The sequence below is a fragment of the Hylaeus anthracinus genome, unplaced genomic scaffold, assembly GCF_026225885.1.
Source record: "Hylaeus anthracinus isolate JK02 unplaced genomic scaffold, UHH_iyHylAnth1.0_haploid 11989, whole genome shotgun sequence".
NCBI lineage: Eukaryota > Metazoa > Arthropoda > Insecta > Hymenoptera > Colletidae > Hylaeus > Hylaeus anthracinus.
In genome coordinates, this window is record NW_026534337.1 from 5,370,675 (window position 1) to 5,390,626 (window position 19,952).

General features: G+C 36.7%; 1 protein-coding gene across 2 annotated transcripts in view; it reads right to left on the reverse strand.

Annotated features, from left to right (window-relative positions):
* The window catches only part of LOC128888032 (lachesin-like), a 453,249-nt gene that overhangs the window by 186,816 nt on the left and 246,481 nt on the right, over positions 1-19,952 (reverse strand). The window lies entirely within an intron of this gene.

The following is a 19,952-nucleotide window of genomic DNA, read 5'->3' on the forward strand; positions in this document are numbered from 1 at the left end:
GGTTCTTATTCATGATGCAGGATGTTGTAAAAGGAAACATAAATACATCGTCAGGTGATTCTAGAGCTCGTTTCAAGTGAAGAATGGTACACCGTTGGATAACTTAATCTGATTCTCAATGATCACTAAATTATTGATAACGTGATCAGTGAGCATGCAGCTAGTGTGTAAGAAAACCTGCACTTCTCTCTCCAGTATTATCGTGGTTATTGAGAGTATTTAGACAAACCAGCGAATTTGTTTTCGTTCTTTTTTTCTATAGTTTAATACCTTCTGAATTTTTACCTTCTTTTACCTCACACATAAGTTCCTATTTCTGTACTTGTTTGTTGCTGTTTCCTAAATACATGTCTATTTTTATTCGACTCAATACAAAATTATATTCTTCCTTATTCTGTACATTGATGTTTAATGACATCGACCCTTTGCTACCTCTCCCCTATTAGGGTCGAATTAGGGGATGTGATACTTTGAATGATACCCTTATTAAATTCTTCAGCCTTAAATATGTGTGTCAAGGTTTGATATGCACACTTCCCGATGAATTCTTTATCAGACTCAGGACACAACTTGTTCCGTCCACAGCGCGATTCCTTACAAGAGAATCTCTGGGATTGTAAGGCCTGTTACCCTTAATTGAAGAGACTCTGTGGTTTCGACACGTCACGCGCCAAATTAATATTGCGTGACTGATTCAAACGACTAAAATATTGGATTCTTTGGACAGTCCATGTCGATTTTTAGTAGGTGGTCCAAGTCTGAATATATCGGAATGGTTGAAAACAAATAACATCTATCTACCCATCCTTTAACCTCTTTTGGGACGATTTTTCTTCACGCTTATATCTCTATGCATCGGAAATAACATCATCAGTGCAGCCGAACCATAACATTTTTACTCCTCTTGTTGAGGGATTCTGTAGTAAATAAGTTATTCTCAAATTTTTTTATTATTGATAGTAATTATATTTATAAAAACCTAAACGTCCACATCTGTGATCAAGGGCGTAAAGAGGTTAAAAAGTAGAAAGGCTGTGGAACAAAATGGTACCTATGTAATTCAATAAATATATATCAAAATTCAAATATGCCTCTGAGTTTATCTTAAAAATTAACACGAACTTTTTGGACAACCCAATACCACTAATCTCGAACGATAGATTGTAGATGATAACGGTCTCGAACGTTAAACAGGAAATTTGAGTGGACACAACTACACACCTTTCCCTACCTCCCTTCCACTAGGTAATAATTTATCTATTTGAATAATAATTTGTATTGTAGGTATCTAGCCCTCAGAAGTGTGTACCAAAATCGACCTCCATATCCTTCCTCCTGTCTCTACCTTCTACCTCTTCTCCAAAGCCACTAAACCTTACCCGAAACAACCAATCGGTTTCCCTCAATGTTCGCCAAGAAATGGTCAGCAACAGTCCATTTTTAGCAAAGAACCATTCGAGATCACTCGAAGCGCGCCAACGACGACTGCAATCGCGCAAAAGAGCATCTGCTGAAAGAACGAACGCGTCAGTCGGATCCGACAGCGGTCACAATAATAAAATTTGCATGACACAGGGCCAGCCTCGAGTGGACCTCGGTCGAGAACGCTTCAAGAAACGGACCAACCCCTAAAGGGCGAGAGCAGACCGTCGGCCTGAATGGCATTCTTTCACATGCAAATCGAATTCAAACTTAAAGGTAGAAGAAAAAAAAGAAGGCGGAAGGAGCCTCGGTTCGACGAGGTCGCAAAGGGGTTGACGACGATAGTTCCAGAGACAGAGGGAATCCAGTTACAAGCACGGAAACGTTCGAAAGCGGTCTCCGAGGGTGGCAGGAGCATCCAGAAGGGCAAAGGAAACGAGAACTGCGGACAGATAAAGCGCGGGGGGGAGGAAATCCCCGTTAAAAAGTCGTAATCACTGACGATAAGAGGCCTTTTCCGCGGGGAAAGAAATGTCCTCGTCGAGAGCACTGTTGCCTCGGGCCTGGAGGAGGATGAAGAGGATTTAAGCAGGAAACTTTTGGCTCATTTTCGTGTACAGAACGCGGGATTTACCACTGACTGGTGGATCTTTGGTTACTGATCCGGTTTGAGAAATCTTTTGACTTTTGAATGCAGCGAGTTACCGACTTTTCTGCGAGGATACATCGATATCTTACGCTTTACGAGATCATTCAATGATCTTCTTTTAACCCTTTGAGTGCCAGAGAAAATTTTCAGACATATTCAAGAAATGTCAAACAATTTTAAACAAAGATACATAATTGTAAACAAAACAGTACGATTCGATCAATTTTGTTTTGAGGTTCATGAAATTTTTACATAATACTAAAAAAATATATTTTTTGCGTAGCGTAGCAGTCATGTATTCTGGAAAGTTCGCATGGATACTGGAAAGTTTGCCACGATTGTTGGGTAATTACCTAAGTGTAAACATGGAGTCTAAAGAAGACACCAGCCGATCAGCCGTTACAAATTACATGCATTACGTAAAGCAAGATTGATTTCTTAATGAGTTACAGCACTTGTAATACATCAGATACATTCCAAACCAATTGTGTTTTAATAAAAAAACAAGGTCCTAAAGCTATCGTTTGGAGAACTTTCCGATTTTACAATTGTACAACGTGGCCCCATTGCGAATCCTAAAAAATGACATGCAACAAAAGATTCCTCAAACTTGGTTTATGAAATAATTTCGCAGGGATAATGCTCTCCCTTTTCTGCCCTCCCACTTCTCGGTAATTACTAAATCGGATGAGCGGGGGATTACACGCAAAACCCAGTGATCTCATAATAACTGTTCAAAAATCGTGGCCTCCGTTGTACCAAATGCTGATTACAAAAGATGCGAGCGGCTTGTTGAAGGCAAACGTGACAACGTGAAATCGATTTCGCGGTTACGAAACCATCACGAGTAATTCAAACGACGTTAGCGTGAGTGACCATAACGAAACCTCGAGCAAATTCAATTTCAAAATGACTCGCCGTTGGATATCATCGAAATAAGCCTGCGATGTTCAGAGCTATCTTTAGTAAGCATACTAATTACGTGTCAGTGATTATGAAAGTGGTCTGTCATTTGAGGTTCTGGAAACCATTCTTTATCAGATTTAAGTAGGCAATTTTACAACAGATACTGTTGTACTTTCATACTGTAAGAAAAAATATTATATATTATAGTATCTTTTTAACCGACACGAATGCAAAAATCTAAATATCTTTAAACAATTAAAAATATTAAATTAAAACCAGTATAAAATGAGAGTTTCATATTAGAGATTGAATAGATCACTTATTAAATAATATTAATAAACGAATTACGTTATATGTATCGAGAAAAAAATTAAATTATAAACCTTTAGAAACGGAACTTAAAAAATACGATATTGAAATTTCATCAGCTGTTCTGTTATATCATAATTTCGACGACAGAAAGATGATCAGATTAAAATCAAACTGAAGAACATAGGAGGGATTTAATAAGTACAATACACTCTTGTAAACGCATAAACGTTATGAATTATTAATAACACGTGGCGCATTCACAATTCAATAAATCTCAGTTTGCAGAACATTAATATTTATCCGCTGCAGGTTTTACACACGCGATGCGTGCTAACGAATAAACGCAGGCCAATTAACAATTATCCGGTTGATTTATTAAGGGTGCAAAGTTTTCATTTGGAACGCACTCAACGTGGCGAAAACATATTTCGCAGATCATTCCGATTACGCGATGAATACACATTCCAACCCTCAAGAGATTATGCACAATGGAACGTTCGAAAAGAAGGTTCAATTCTATAAATTTGTTACAATGGATTATTGCGTGTAAACTGTTTTATATCAGTAGAAACTGTAGTTTACAAACAGCTTAAAGAGAGATGTTTAAAGAAGTTTGAAAAATAATTAAGATGATAAATTCCTTCTTTCCTAAACCAATGAAAGAACTGAGCTACAAATTCGTATGGAAACTTCTCTCAGGAGAAACTGGTGTACGTATGAAATAGATTTTATTTCAGAAATGTAATGAAATAATTATATTTCGTGTGCTACCATTAAAACTGCGAAAATAGTTAATTGCATCTGTTTAACTAACAAGGGGACCATCAAACATGGTATCAATGGATTTTGATGAAACTTAGGTACGTTGTAGAAATGTCTTCCCTAAGATGAAGATACTTGTACGACATACCTGTTTTTTTTTATCGTCGCGGTGGTGATGAAAATCTTTGAAAAGGCACCCCGCGGATGTTGTGCGGAGTAGTGTCAGATTTTTAATGACTAAAAATTCCACCACCACAGCTCCTGAAGGGGGGAATTATACCGTAGATAATACATTCTACAACATACCTGAGTTTCATCAAATTCCATTGGTACCATGTTTGATGGTCCCCTTGTAAATATAATTAAAATACATCAGATGCCATCTACATCTACTCTAGATATGTTCGAGTTTATAATCTTTGATTCTTCAAAAGTTCACTCATAGACACTCCTAGGGTATTCCTATTTATTTCATCTACTATTATAAAATTTAGACTACATCATTCTCTCCTAAAGCAACGTAAAAAGAAGCTGGCGAGGAGATAATATCAGGCGGTAAGGGGAGGCACTTTCCTGTTATTAAAATCGCATTAACGTAGATTCATTTTCCACGAGAGGCTCGTGGGTCGTTAGTTCTGTGGAGTTCGTAACAGGAAATGCACGCCATATTCGGAAAAGATACAGTATTAAAAATTACTGCGACCCAGAGACGAGAGGGGAAATATAAAATCAACGGGAAGAGGAACCCTCCATTGTCCTCCTTTTATGCGCAGCCTACAGGACGAAAAAGGAAAGCAAACATCGCGTACCCAATTTTCTTTCATCCCCTGACTTGTCCCTAATTATTCTCGTTTATTTTTAACGAGCACCATGTTTAGACGAAGAATTGGGAACTTTATTTTGTCCAATTAACGTGATGGTATTTTAGAAATAAATGATTACAGGACCCATGTTTGTTAAAATTTTGTTAATATACAGATACAGAATTTGTTTGTACATAAATAAAGAGGAAGTCAATGTAGTCTACATTGTAAGTGACTTAAATGACTTTCAGACTATAAACTTTATTTGACTATCTTCAAAATTTAAGTCTTTCTTCGAGAATAGTCTAAAGGATAAAAACTGAAAAAAAACTGAAAGAAATGTCACACGGATCTGTTTAATAAGCAATTAATGATTTGGAAGGTTATTTGAATGTTTTTCGAGGAAGTGAAATTTACGAACATTATCAAACTTGTAATAGTTGCTTTCAGTGTAAGAATAAATGTAATATTATAAGCGAAGAAATTGGAACGGACAATTCTCAAGTTTCATAAAAGTAATGTTTCTTGCAAATTTAGAAGTATTGAACCCATTACCAAAACATTGCGAAACAATTTTGCTAGAAGCTTCACGAATCGAAAAACACAGATCCACGTGTCACGATTATAAATAAACACATGCCTAATAAAACTTCAAAAACGCAGGTTTACGGGTTACACTTTTTTGGACGATAAATTTATGCTCGGTTGATAATTATGCCCACAGCAGCTTTTATTCCAATAGGGTGCGTTTTACGATCTCTCGCAAAAAAGTTTCGCCTCTCTTCGCTCGAATATCCTTCATGAGTATCCTTCAATTAATACGACGACCGTGAGCCTCGGAAAAAAGCAGCTCAATTTGAAAGTCTAAATTCAATTCGAGCATCTAAGCGTTCCTGGCTGGACTGACTAAAGCAGAGATTCTCAACGGGGGTCATATGGTCCTCCAATGGATCATATTATGTTTTTTCAGAGGACTACGAATGAAAGATATGAACAAATGGAAAACCACGATTTTGTTCAGTAAGGTGTAATAAATATGATTAAAATTAGAAATCGTATCAGTCTTACAAGCAAATACTCTAAACTTGTTAATATTTTTAAAAAAGTACATCGTGTAATAAACAATTATTTGAGTTGATCCTTCTGCTCAAAGAATTTTCAAACAATCGACAGATGTAAAGAAGGATTAGAAGTTAGAAATTAGATATTAGATATTAGAAATTAGAAAGTCCAAATCTACTAATTTCAAAATCTAGAAACCTCAAGTATTAGAGATCTCGAGGAATATAGATGCCATATCCTAGAAATATCAAAAGGGTCCTAAGAGATTTAACTTAAGAAGTCATATATAAAGGAGAATTAGAAATTAAAGATTAGAAATTTCAAATCTAGAGCGTTCAGTGTCTAAAAGTTTCAAAAACTAGAGACCCCAAGGAATTTGAATTTCAAGACCTAGACATTTCAGAATTCAAGATTAGAAATCATATGTAAACCAGAATTAGAGATTAGAAATTAAAAATTAGGAATTTAGATATGTCATAGTCTAGATTTCTCACGAACTACATCCCAAGCCTCACTACCAGAACTCATAGATTTCCGAAGGTTGTTAATAGACAAAGCAGGTTGAGAGACCCTATCGTTGAGCCTCGCTGAAGTCTCTCGAACGATATCTCGACTGGCGTGTGTGTAAATTTCCGACGTTATCCCGGCCGTTGGATGAGCGCACGGCTACGTGGCAAAAATAAATAACAGAGCGCGCTCTTAACTCAATTATATCGCTGTCATATTACGGAAAAATATCATATCGTATCGGGTGGCTGACATATGTCGTCTGCATCGCCATTTGTGACGTTGATGGAAACCAGCATTGCGATGCCCATGATTGGCGGACGTACGCAGAGGAATGGGGAATATTTCGTCGCCTCCGCCACTTTTGCACGCCGTTGCAGACAAATTAATATTTTCTTTCGACTGTTATTAGCGATCGAGAATATCGATTTTTCTTCGACGCGTCGGAAAAGCTTTCATACACAGTCTGGCGCTCGAAGGGTAATGTATTATTCTATTTATTAGACTCTTAACACATTCGCGACCGCTGACGTGAAATCACGTCACTTAAAATTCTTTTCCTGGTTATGAGAAAATTATGAAAATCCTTTCATTTTATACACTACATATTTACAACATTGATATTTCAAAACATATTTTTTAATTTTGAAATATTAGCTACGAAAAAGGTTGCTAGTCTTTGTAGATTGCATCCGTGACGCATTTGAACAAAAAAATCATTACCACTTATCAATAAACAATTTAATATATTTATTACACTCATAACAACGGAAATTTCAAGTAGCTTTCCCTTTCAGTTCAACATTCAATACGATGATTGTCGTCCGATTTTTTGTGCAATTCAATTCAATTATCATCGTAGTATCAAGTGCTATCTAAATTCGATGAAGTAAATGGTCGATGCGAACAAGATCAACAAAAAAACTAACTTGAACATTGCATCGCTTCTATGCTTCTATTTGCTTTACATTAATTCTACGAGCAACGTCAATAAATCCACTGTAACTAAATCAGCAATAACTTGTATCGATGAAAATTCAGAAAAATCGCAAGTGTATATTGTAACTCTCGTTTTCAATTTACGATCCGATCCGTCCATAAAGGTCGAATTTTACATTCGCGACTTCAATTAACCAACGCGACCTGTGTTATCCAATATCGCGAATAATTTATATAAATTATAGAATTAATCAGGCGACAATCGGCTATGAATTCGGTGATTTCGAATTCGAGCGACCTGTCGTCATCGCCAGGGCGACAGTACACAATGAAATTCGGAATACGGATCAAATTCTCGACCAAATAAAAGAGAGACGTGAGAGAAAAAATATTAAACGGGCGGGATCGCACGGCAGACACAACAGCGTCAATATTGAATTGTCCCGCTGGAAATTAATCGAGAATATGCATGTCGCGTCGCTGAAACACGCATTATACGTGTAATAATTTCGTTTCGATAACAACGCTAAAATCGAAGCAAAATATTCATGTGGCGCCTGATTATCGCGTCTTCGGAGATCGTCTCTGATCGCTCATTACCGTTCCATTCGGAATATGTAGTTGCACGTGGAGTTGATACTAATTTTACTTCGTAACTTGTCCTGTGAAATTCACTAATTGCGTGTATGTTTTGACAGGTGTATTTAACTGATAGACAACCTGTTTGTCAGACACAAAATTAGATTATTAGTTAAATTTTTTGGTGAACAGAAGAGGAGCAACTCATCCATAGTGGGTACCTTAACTTCAAACAGTAAAACAAAACACTTGCCGATATAAAAATAAGATCTTTAATTATTTGATCGAATTTACTATCTAATTAATTTTTCAAAACGCAAAACAACAATATAAATTTTTCAGCTTAAAAAAGAAATTATAATTAAACCAATTAATACAATTACAGATTTTTATGTTCATTTATTGGTTTGCAAACAAGGGGTACTGGCTTTAGACGGTGTACTCACTTTAGGTGGGTTTTCCATGCGTCAATTTGGAAAAGACATTTCGATCACCTTATTGCTAATTCTCTTCAGATATAATGTTTGAGCTTAATTGATTATTTTATTTCTAAAAATAAATGTACATGTTTAATTATTTTATTAGAAGTCAGGAGTTGTGAATTATTTTCTTCAATAAATTAAGAATTTGTTTTCGAAAATCAACGTTGATTCAAGGAATCAAATGACCTTATGGTAGGACAAGTATATGTAAAATGCTGATACATTTTGAGTTAAACTACAAAATGTGATAGGGTACATCATTCTCTTCCATCGAAACGCAAACGTCAATGGTCCCAAATGTACGTCGACCAGTCGTAAAAGTGCGGCCTCTCGCATGCAGTAAATCGATGCTCCATTGACCGAATAGTCGTAATGATTCTTCTGGAAAAAGGGTACTGCGAGGCAGGGGGTTGGTTGATGTCGAGTGCGCAAAAAAAATTGTCCCCGCGGGATGTACGACGTAACGTGAGACAGAGGAATGGCGGCAACGAGAAATATACGATAATCGCGAACCAGGAAGCTGGAGCTGAGCTTTAGTGTTCGTGTATCACTGTAACCAAATATCGAAAGTGTCTATTCATCGAAAGAGAATCGTTCAGTCGCTACGAACAGCGCATTCCACTTCCACCCTCCCGAGAAGAATCAACTTCCGGCATAATCCAGGGGCCTCGATAATGATTTTTAATATTGGTAGAAATTCTCCGTGTCATCGATGCCTTCTCTGGAATCATATGTTTTACTTAGATAAGTTCATACGTTCATTAGCATATGCATTCCGATCTTTCATTATTTTAAAAAAGATCAGGTTTATGTGATCAAGTAATGTGACATTCTACATATATTTTTATGTTCAAATGTTAAATATAAATTGTAAAATTGAATTAGCACTCGGAAGATGAAGGTTTATTTACTCCCTAAATTTCATGAATGTTACTAAAAATAGCAATTACTATTTCAATTTAGTGAAACTAAAATAGAAAGAAAATAAATAGAGAATATATTTTCACACATTTCCAAACTCACATTTTAATAGAATTTAATTAAAATTGTATATAGACGAAGTTAAATCTTGCGTGAAAACCTGATTACAGTTCATCAACTATAAATATCATGTGCTGGTTTGTATCAAATTATCAAGTCGGTAAAATAAATTATTATATTTCAAACTGTTTTATTCTCTTAAGTAAATATAATTTCGTAGATCAATCGATATCCATGTATCGTATAATAACATTGAAAACAGAAAGATTATAGACATGGCTAAAAGTGAAAAAATAATAGATCAAGAAATATTAAAAATAAAACAACACTGTTCACATTTAAGTTGTATTAAATTGAAAGATATCGTTTTATACTTTTTCGACAATCAAAATTGAATACCCATCTCGCGTGATACATGATTGAATATCTCAGAACATTTAACATGAACATACTTGAATTAATGATTGTGCGAAGGGTAAATTAAAAATGCTCAGGTTCGACAACTTTCACAAGATTCCGATCGTTAAAATTAATTGAAGACTCTGCAACCGAGATTTCGTCGCGTGTAACAAGTTCGAGTACACTATCGTCGCGAACGTCCAATGCGCCTACAAGAGGGACATTAAATTAATTAAACGGATTAATTACAGGGAATCTCGTGTAACAGAATTTCAGTGAAAACTTTTAGGATGTAAGACAAGAGCACAAGTAGTTGACACCATCAATTAAAATCTTCCTAAATATGTAATGCATGGTAATAGTAGTTTTTCCAACACTAGTGACCGGAAAGTGATGCCATTTATAGTGTAAATTAATAACCAACGTTACGTGGTTACCATTTGCATCATGAATTTTTGTATTCTCTTTTGTTTAATGTATTTTATTTAAACTTATGATTAAACTGCGGATGGTTATGCATCTATTGCAGGTCAAAATATGGGACTAAGATTGTGCATAAATGCAAAAATATATATAAAATATCAGCGATAATATATATATATGTTATACCGTTTAGAAGATAAGACATACTTATAAAGAGATAAGCGTACATTCAAATTATTTCTATAATAGATATAAATAGGATCAAAAAGTTCTTAGAAAGTAAATGTCAAAGGAAAAACAAACTAATGCAGCAAAGATACTTCGAATCTTCATAAACCTACTGTTAATAAGTTCTTCTTTCCTCTCAATGTGTCAACTACTGCTGCCTTTACTTTAACTTCACAATTTTTGCGCGAGGAACGTGCGAAAATTACAATCGACCTGCTCTCTTTCGTCGACCCTCGACCGTCGTGACGAAACTACGTTTCCAGCACGTATCCAAGAATTCGAACCTGATAAATTCATTTTGCAAGCCAAATAAAAGAACCCTTTTCGTCTCATTAACGCGATCAGCGGAGCGTTCAAACGCATGCGCGCCTTGTTTGTCGCAACGATGTCGACGCGTTCTCGTGTCGAACAAAAAAGTGGAGAAAAAGGAGAACCGGATGAGGAAAAACGGGAATAGCGAAGGGAAAGTTCTATAAATACGATGACTCGTCGATACTGCTTATTAGCGATTAATGTTTTACGCGATAACCACGAATCGAAATGATACCACCAGGGACGCGGCTAGGTAACACCGTTAGGAATAATTTGCATCTCGTATCGCACCTAGCGGTGATGATTATTGCGATTCCCCAGAGACGCTTCTACTCTACTTTCCAGCGTGCAGCAAATGAAATGTGTGCGCTGGGCGCATTGTCGCTTCGTGGGTAAGAGGCGTTTTTCTTCGAAGGCAGATTTCGGTGTCATGATAATATAAAATTTGCAAATTAAAATTAAATTTAGGGAAAGACCTCAGTAGTTGATTCATTAAGGGGATAACAGAACACGTTTGGTGAACTGTGAGACTTGGTTTATTATTCGGATGTAATAGAATTGAAAAATAAATTCTTTGGTCTTTCGAGAATCAAAATTTTATCGAAGTATATATTTTTAACTCATATTCACTCTTTGAATTGGAAATTATTAATAATTGACACATAGGAGTTTCAATAGTGGACTCTAACAAAAATTAATTCGGTTCTTCTTTCTACTAATGATAGAAGATCTAAAAAATTGTTGCCAGATCAATAAGGTACATTTTTAAAAATCTTTGAAGTTTTGTGTTATTATTTTATATGTAGTAACATCCCACATTAGGATGTTTAATCATCTTTTCAAAAGTAATTACTTTTTCTAAATAATGATACAAGATCTAAAAAATTATTGCGATATCAATCAAGTACATTTGCAGCAATCCTTTATATTTTGTGTTACTATTTTACGTATAGTGATATTTGACATTAGCATGTTTAAACATTTTTATAATGAAAGAAACTACTTTATTGAGCTCTATCGGTTTGTGGATCCCTTCACAGTAACCGAACAATCGTAAATTGGTTTGACGTGCTGTCAAGTGACCAATCTCAGAAGTATATAAACATAAGCATTCGATATTGAATACGCTATGTATATAGACTCTAGAACATTGCACACGCGGTTGACGTTTCGCTATTAATTTCGAAGCATTCTTGCCACAAAGCACACGGTCGCCACATGATGAATTCATCAAAACAGAACTGATCTCTATGTCAATTGAGGGAGGCAATCAAAACAATCGAACCGACGTCTAATTAATACAGTCGTGGTGCGTAACTGGCAATAGCGTTTCTGCGGTTTGTGTTATGATTATTTACTAATTACGGTGATCAGTATTCGAGGGAACGAACGATTCACGACTACGGTAATAATAGTCGAGAATTCGACCCTGCTCGTCGTCGTGGGAAATATAATTAACGAGCCTGCTTAATTTAGAGGTACACATTAATATAGGTATCAAATTATAGTACGTATTAATTACTATTCGTAATGAAATTAAGAAAATTTTATTTATTAAGATACTTCTTTAAACTAAGAAAATGTTCGTAATAAAAATAAGAAAAACGTAGCAAGTCGTGCATGAATTTCATACGGTAACATTGTTTTCTCCGGAAGGTATGTTTTGTAAAAAGTTTATAAACTATTGAGACTGTACAACGAAGGTCACAATACGTGCTGGTGCAGGCCTAGACTTTGCTAATAAGTTTACGGTTTTTCTCCCGCCTGCGGACAGTTTTTCCGTAGGTTAGTCTTAAAAAGACTTCTACAGAGTGCACGTTGCGTCGTAAAATTAGGTAACACTATATTCTTTAAGTTTACGTGTTTCACATTATACGCGAATCCATGCGCTACTTTATGTAAAGTGTGATTGTTATTAATTATCATACAGATTATTATCTCCAACATAAACTATTACTTAAAAACTATCAACTCGTATTAATAATAAAAAAAAAACAGATAAAGCATCCCATGTTTCGCTGATTTATCAACGTATCGCGTTATCAGAGTACCAAATAATCGCAGTCATAAATAATAAGAGACCTGCGTCCATAGGGCAGCGAGCAATTATTCGAACAGTCGGAAATTTATTCGGGGAGTTATCCCCGATAAGATGCGCAGCTCTCGGTTGAAATAGCAGTGGACCCCTCGGACTTGGATTCGTTTAGCGAGCGAAACGCTGAGTGAAGAGGGTCGTCCTACATATTCATACATAAACTCGGTCCTGGGAATCAAGCCGTTCCCTCTGCGTTCCGCGTCCCTCGACGTTCGCTAGGAATGGACGATACCGTGTATCTAATACTCGAGAAAATATTTGCGCTGCCCGAGCGAGTGCAAAAATTGTCCGGGCTTTCGTGGAACAGGCGATCTACGGTTATAGAGGGTGCGGTGTAATTTGCGACGATGTAGCGGAGGTGGGCAGATTTTTATCTAGATAACGAACAATCTTATTGAGCCTGTATTCATGCGAATAAAAGTTACCTGGATAAAACTGTATCTAATTATGAGTCGACACGGACAAACATTTATTTGTGTAGATAAGTATTGAAAAGTAAATGAATAAAGGTTAAAAGTTTGGTCTTGATCCTTCGCTGCATCGAGTCTGATATTTGTAACATTTCGATACTAATTGTAGCGAAAGGTAACATTACGTATTAGAATGTATTGTTCATTATCAGTTTATGAAGTATAGGCGTAAATGGGTACATGGTGACTTTGTTTTTGTAAATAAGAAATGAAACACTGAGGCAGAATTTTCCAATCATTTTTCAATTAATTTTGGAGCATATGAAATCCTTTATTTTATCTAATTTGATTGTATTTCTTTCCTACATTTGGATATGCTTCTACTTTTCGTTTTGTATGCCAATCTATTGAAAAACAACTTTTTTCTCATGAGGAGCATAGATGAGTTTTAGAAAGGATTCGAAAAGATGTCAATCTAATTTTATATCGAACCCTTGGCCCAGGTCTCGGCATTTCAAGCATGGCGGGAAAGGTTATCTGGTTCGTTGTTGCCGACTCCCATGAATGATTTGTAACTCGTGACTAGGGAAACGATGGTTAAACGGAAATTCGTTCGAAGCTTTTCTAAAGTTGGCTACTTTGCGCAACTAGATCGATTTGCCGCCAGTCGAAAATACTTTTGCAAAGACTGCGTTATAGACGAATGATACAACGTCGCATTCCCACTAAACTGTTCCTATCTACTCTCTGAATCTCCAATCTGTCGAAATACGATTTTCAATATATAAATATTTGTTTCATTATTTTGCTACAACCAAATTTAACAACACTATGAGTGAAATCCTTAAAGACTGCTAAGAGATTAACATAACAATTTTTATACTTATTTTTCTTTATTCAGAAGGTTTAGTATTTCCTTTGTAATCCGTTTTTAAGTTAAAATAATCAATTTAATCGTATAACAATTGTGAACCTGATCTTGTAATTAGTTTTACTGTTCCAAGTTTATATTTTGTTTAATAACAAAATTTGGATTATCATCAAAGTAGATTTCAGTGATAGTTGAAGCAATTTTCTGAAATGTAACTTTTGATGGTCACTGAGTGAATCATTTTCCAATAAACTCTGACTTCTCTTTAAAGTGGCCTCATATTAGAACAAGAATGTTTCGAGAAAGCCACCAAGGAAACCGTTTAAAAGCCACTAGAATTTTTACAGAATAAAATTGTATGTGTTCGTCATACTCGACGAGGGAATATATTATTTTGGTTTCCAAATAAACTATCAAGTTTATAGAGAAGACAGTCGTCAGACGTCCGTTGGATGTACGTCAGGAGTGTTAAATCAAGTTGAAAAACAATCGAGAAAGTTTCTGCACGAATCGAGGCCACGTGCTGGCTGACACAGCGTCGGCTCGAAAATCCAGCCAGTTCCACTCAATCCTATGAATTACCGCAGGTGTCCGGCGATCTGCCGCATTAATGCTAATGCGGAGTGTTACCGAATTGTTCAACAAGCGCAGATTGAACGGCGCGACCCGTTATACAGCAGCCGCGTACGGACTGTTGATGCATTATTCAAGCGCAAACGCCGCCACGTGTACGTTGCTTCGGCGTTGTTGCGCGTTAACTTGCCCTAAACTCCGCCAGTTCCAGCCCGAACTAGAGGACACACGGGAGTAACGAAGAGTGAGGAGAGGGGAGGGAAAGAGAAACAAACCGTGAGGACGCTAACACGACCGAGGCCGCCCTTGGTTCACGCTTCGAGGAGCTGGAACGCTGGATGACGCGGAAACGCAGTGATGTTTCGAATTACGGTACCATCCCCGCTTTAAATATTGAATTTTTAAACCAGATTCGAGTAACCGAGTCCTCTACTTCGGTAACGAATCTCTCTCTGTAACAGTGTTGAGTAAAATGTAATTCAATCATTAATTGATGTTTTGAGTTACGGTACTTCCTTCAATTTAAAGGTCGAATTTGTAAACCAGATTCAGGTAATCAAATCATTTATAGTGTTTATGCGTAGCCCTCTATCTGTAAGAGTGTTGGACAAAATGTAACTTGATTATTAAATAAATCTGTTATCAATTTTGTCGACTATTAGCGATTACATTTATTACCTAAGACGATGTTTTGGTTGAGTTATTCAAGGCCGAACATTGTACGGATAAAGAATTAATTTAGCGACATAACATCCTCTATATTTCTTTATGTTGTTTTAATATACAACGAATTGTCTTCCAAAAGTACTTGTGTATGTATTTAAACTTAAAATGTTTGTAAAAAGTATCCATTAAAATAACATACTGTACAAAAATTGTCGATCGGTCCCTAGTTTAACCTCTACAAATATCACTGAAATCTGCGATGAAACAGCCCCTTTCGAATTCAAGATGTTACCTTCCCCGCTTTCAAGCAAACTGCAAGTACTGTATATTGCTCAGGAGTTGTCGAAGCACCTACGAACTGAAAAGGTCAGAGAAAAGGAAATTTCATCGTTCGGTCCGCCTTTGCTCCTCCAGGAGCCCCCTTTCTTTCGAGGAATTACATTGCAGAGTCATAATTCACGCTACATTGTCGGTTAAATACAACGTATATCTTAAGGTCGATTCAGACTATACGACACGGACCGTCACGTTCCGGCAACGACATGACAAAACATTAAAACACGCGTTTTAATGGAACTATTCACACTATTCCCGTTGACAGAACATTCAGGTCGGTGTCTGTTAAGTGTGAATAGTTCCATTAAAACGGGTGTTATAATGTTTTGTCGTGTCGGTGCCGGTACGTGTCGTATAGTCTGAATCGACCTTTATGCGTCTCGAACTCTTTAATTTTTCTTACTTTTACATATATCTACACCAATAGTTACTATTGCTCTCAAAGTTTATCTCGCTATGTCCCGTCTTCGACACGCGGTAGCTTTGTAGATGTAACGAATTCAGCGAATAACGAAAATGCGTGTGAGCAAAAGTGCCGCCGTTACGCGACAGCCAATCGAATTGCCTCGCCAACTCCTGAGCGACGAACTATACCCAGATTGTCGCTTGAAAGCGGGGACTAGCGTAACGCACCGCTACGCCCAAGGAAAGACCCTCATTCCCGATCGATATCCAGCCGAGTTCTTCGTTTGCCCTCCAACCTGGAGTCTCTGAAATCTCCGTTGTCCGTAATTGGCCACTCGAGAAACAGAAGAAGAAGGGGAAGATGCAGTGTTCGAGAGGAACGAGCCGGTTCATCGGATGCTAGCCGCCGCCGTTGCCCTGAGAATCGAGTAAATATGTAGGCACTTAAGTAAGTAGCAGACCTCGTGTAGATTCACCCCAGTACGGTGGCTTTTATTGCCTCCTTCTGCCTCGAGACCAAACGATTGGATTTCCTTTTCAAACCCAGGCGCAGGGTCGGGGTAAAAATTTTTCTGGAATATAGCTCTGCGAGGCTTAATGATCTGCGAGAGTTATTGTGTTCGGGAACGCTTTCTATCGAGGTCAGGGACTGCGTTACGGACTAAGATGGAATATCTCCAATTAGAGAATTTCCTTCCAAATAGAAAAGGAGAAAATTGTTCGCGGTAACGAATAGGGGAGAGCCACTCGACGCAGAATACCGCCGGCTGTTCCAAGTTCGGGATCTCTTCTCGAGACTTTTCTGCCCGACTTGTTACAAAATTGGCTACCCAATACGATTGTGGATCGCTCTACGGATCGTCGAAGGATTATCTTACAATATTTCAGATTTTTATTGTCCGGATACCTGTATGCAGCGTGATAACTGTCGCGGAATCAATATTATTACTTCTAAAGTTTTATTATTTGGCAATTAAAATTTTCCGCGTATTAGATAACACATTGATTGTATAGTGATAAATATTTATCTTGACAGTGTAACTGATAACGAATTAGAGACCATAGAGTACTTGACTTTAAAACTTGCAATAATTATGATAATAATATGTTAACAGACTCAATTAGCAGGCAAGAACCACGACCATGTGTAGTGATGTATTATAACATCTTTGTAATTTTACATTCTTTGTATAATAATGGAGTGTTCCTGTTAAATACAAAAAAAGAGTAATATTACCTAGCAAAAAATTGTTTGGTAAATCACGTATAATATTTTATTATGTATACTAACAATCACTCTTTCACGGCTTCCAAGATCATTACATATTGAAAATATTTTATAGTTCCCATTTTACTATTCCAATATATTTACAATCTACGTTGTCATTGTATTAAATACATATTAAATATATCTGAACAATTGATTTCTTCAAACCTTTCACAGCTTATATGTAGTTTATAGTATATTAAATATACTAATAAATATACTACTTAAATTTACTATTAAATACACTATTTAAATATTCCTCAAAGTTAATATGAACCAATTTTGAAGACGAAGAAATCTAATCATCGATACGTATTGAAAAATTCGACAACAGCTTGGGCAAACATTTACTTACAACAACGAAGTGCTGAAATCAGACAAAACAAGACAAATCGACAAATCCAGAGTGCAGTTCGAAAATACATGTTAGTGTATTTCGGAGAAATTCGGAAGAAAAGGGAGGCAAATTTATTCGTCGACGAAGAAGACTGTGAGTAGAAGAAAGGGATGAAGAACGGAAAGAAGGACCAGCGTCCCCATCAGGAACGGAAATATGATCAACAGCTCAAACGGAGCATACGTCGTTTACCAGTATCGAGAGCCAGTATGATGCACAACGACGTTCCTACGACGAATGTTTAAAAAACAATCTTACACATTGAATTTTTGGTGCCTGTTTGCAAACACTGATTGAAAATTATGCATTTCCTTATTCAATTATTTAATTTATCATTTATTTCCATAAAGAAACAAATAATGAAATATTTCATTATAGAAAAATAAATTTATAATATCATGTAAAATATATATAAATAAATACCATAATACAATTATTAGAAGACATCCTTTCCCACAATAAAGCGGTGCATTATAATGGAATTATTATAAAATTATACAAGAAGAGCAGGCTATTAAAAATTTCCAGAACATTGAAATATTGACTTATTAAAACGAACCTTTAAAAATTGTTTATTCACTATAGAGAGAAACTCTACTTGAGACATCGAAGACAGTTATTAATTTGAAATAAAATTAAAAGTCATCGTTAAGGACAAAAACTACTTAAATAATTCCAATCTTCAACCCACTTATAATTTTAAATTTAAATAATCCTGTTACCAGTCCGTTACATCCAAAAATATTTCTAATAAAATCTGAGAATTTTACACACGTCAAACAAAAGTATGATGCAGAAACAAGCATGCACTCTCCACGTCGTTGCATCTACCAGTTTCGAATATCACCGACACTGGTATAACCACATTTCCATCACGATAATAAAGAACCTGGCGCGCTATAAATTGACTGTTCTTTAAAACACGCGACAAGAGTATCGATAAAACCGTCAAACGTCGTTACTTTCCCGACGAAGCGTTCGACTAAAAATTTCTAATGAAATTTCGTGCACCTCGCGCACGCTCAGTGGAACGAAGAAGACAAAACGAAAAAAAGTGTTTCCTTTGGCTGACATCCGGAAATGTCAGCGGTTCGTTGCGAAACGGAGTAATGCACTCGGTGACTTAACGTAGCGCGATTCGCACACAAAGGCAACAACGACGGAGAAACGCGTGTCGAAATGACTGTTATGTGGCTCGGTGAATGAAGCCACTGGAACTACAAATTACTAATTACACCGCTCCCTTAGGGAATGCGGTTGTCGAGCCCCGGTGTAATATATGATGTACGACTGCGACGACACGCGTTCAGCGATACAATACGTAATATATACATGACGCTCTACGAATTCCCTTTGTGCCACATTATACCAGGCTTTGAGTATTCTTGAATTCGAGTCGTGAAATTTGATGGCCGGATAAAAGCGGAAATGCAGTGTCTTTTGAGCCCCCGTGCAGCGCGACACGGGCACAAAAAGCAGCTGTTTAGAGGTCGAGGCTCGGAGCAGAAATTTCCACTGCCTCTCTGTTTCACGGAACAAAAAGGGGCCGAATACCTTCGTTAACGAGTGTTTCAAATCCACTTTGACGAAATGAAGATGCCTGAAGGTTTTCCTTCCGCGCCCCCATTATGTTATACTTCTTTTCTCGATTCGGTTCCGAAGGCGTTTCTCGCGACCAAGCACCCCTCAACTTTCCAATCAATTAGCTACTCGCTGATACCGTTGAGAAAGGGGGTAATTAAGAAGCCTAACCTGTCGAATAACTTTCTGGGGACGTTCGATCTTCCGATGCGAACTTTATTTCGATGCGATACTTTATTTCTTATTATACAGGGTTCTTCTTCCGAGTTGGAATAGTAAAATACAGTCAGTCCCATAAATATTCGTACCTTCTATGTCTAGTAATGAAATTTGTTTGAATTTATTTGGTTATGTGAAATCTATTATTTACTTTAGTTAAACTTCACCAATAGACACAGAGGGTACAAATACTTACGGTATTGATTGTATCTCATGAAGGGATGAAGCTATGGAAAAACATTTTTACAAACGTTATTTGGACCAGAGCGTGAAATACTGTAGAGTAAATAATTTTGTTGAAAGCAAAGTGGTGGGGGATATTGGACAAGCAAATTCATTTTATCCATGTTTAATGTTCGCAAGCAC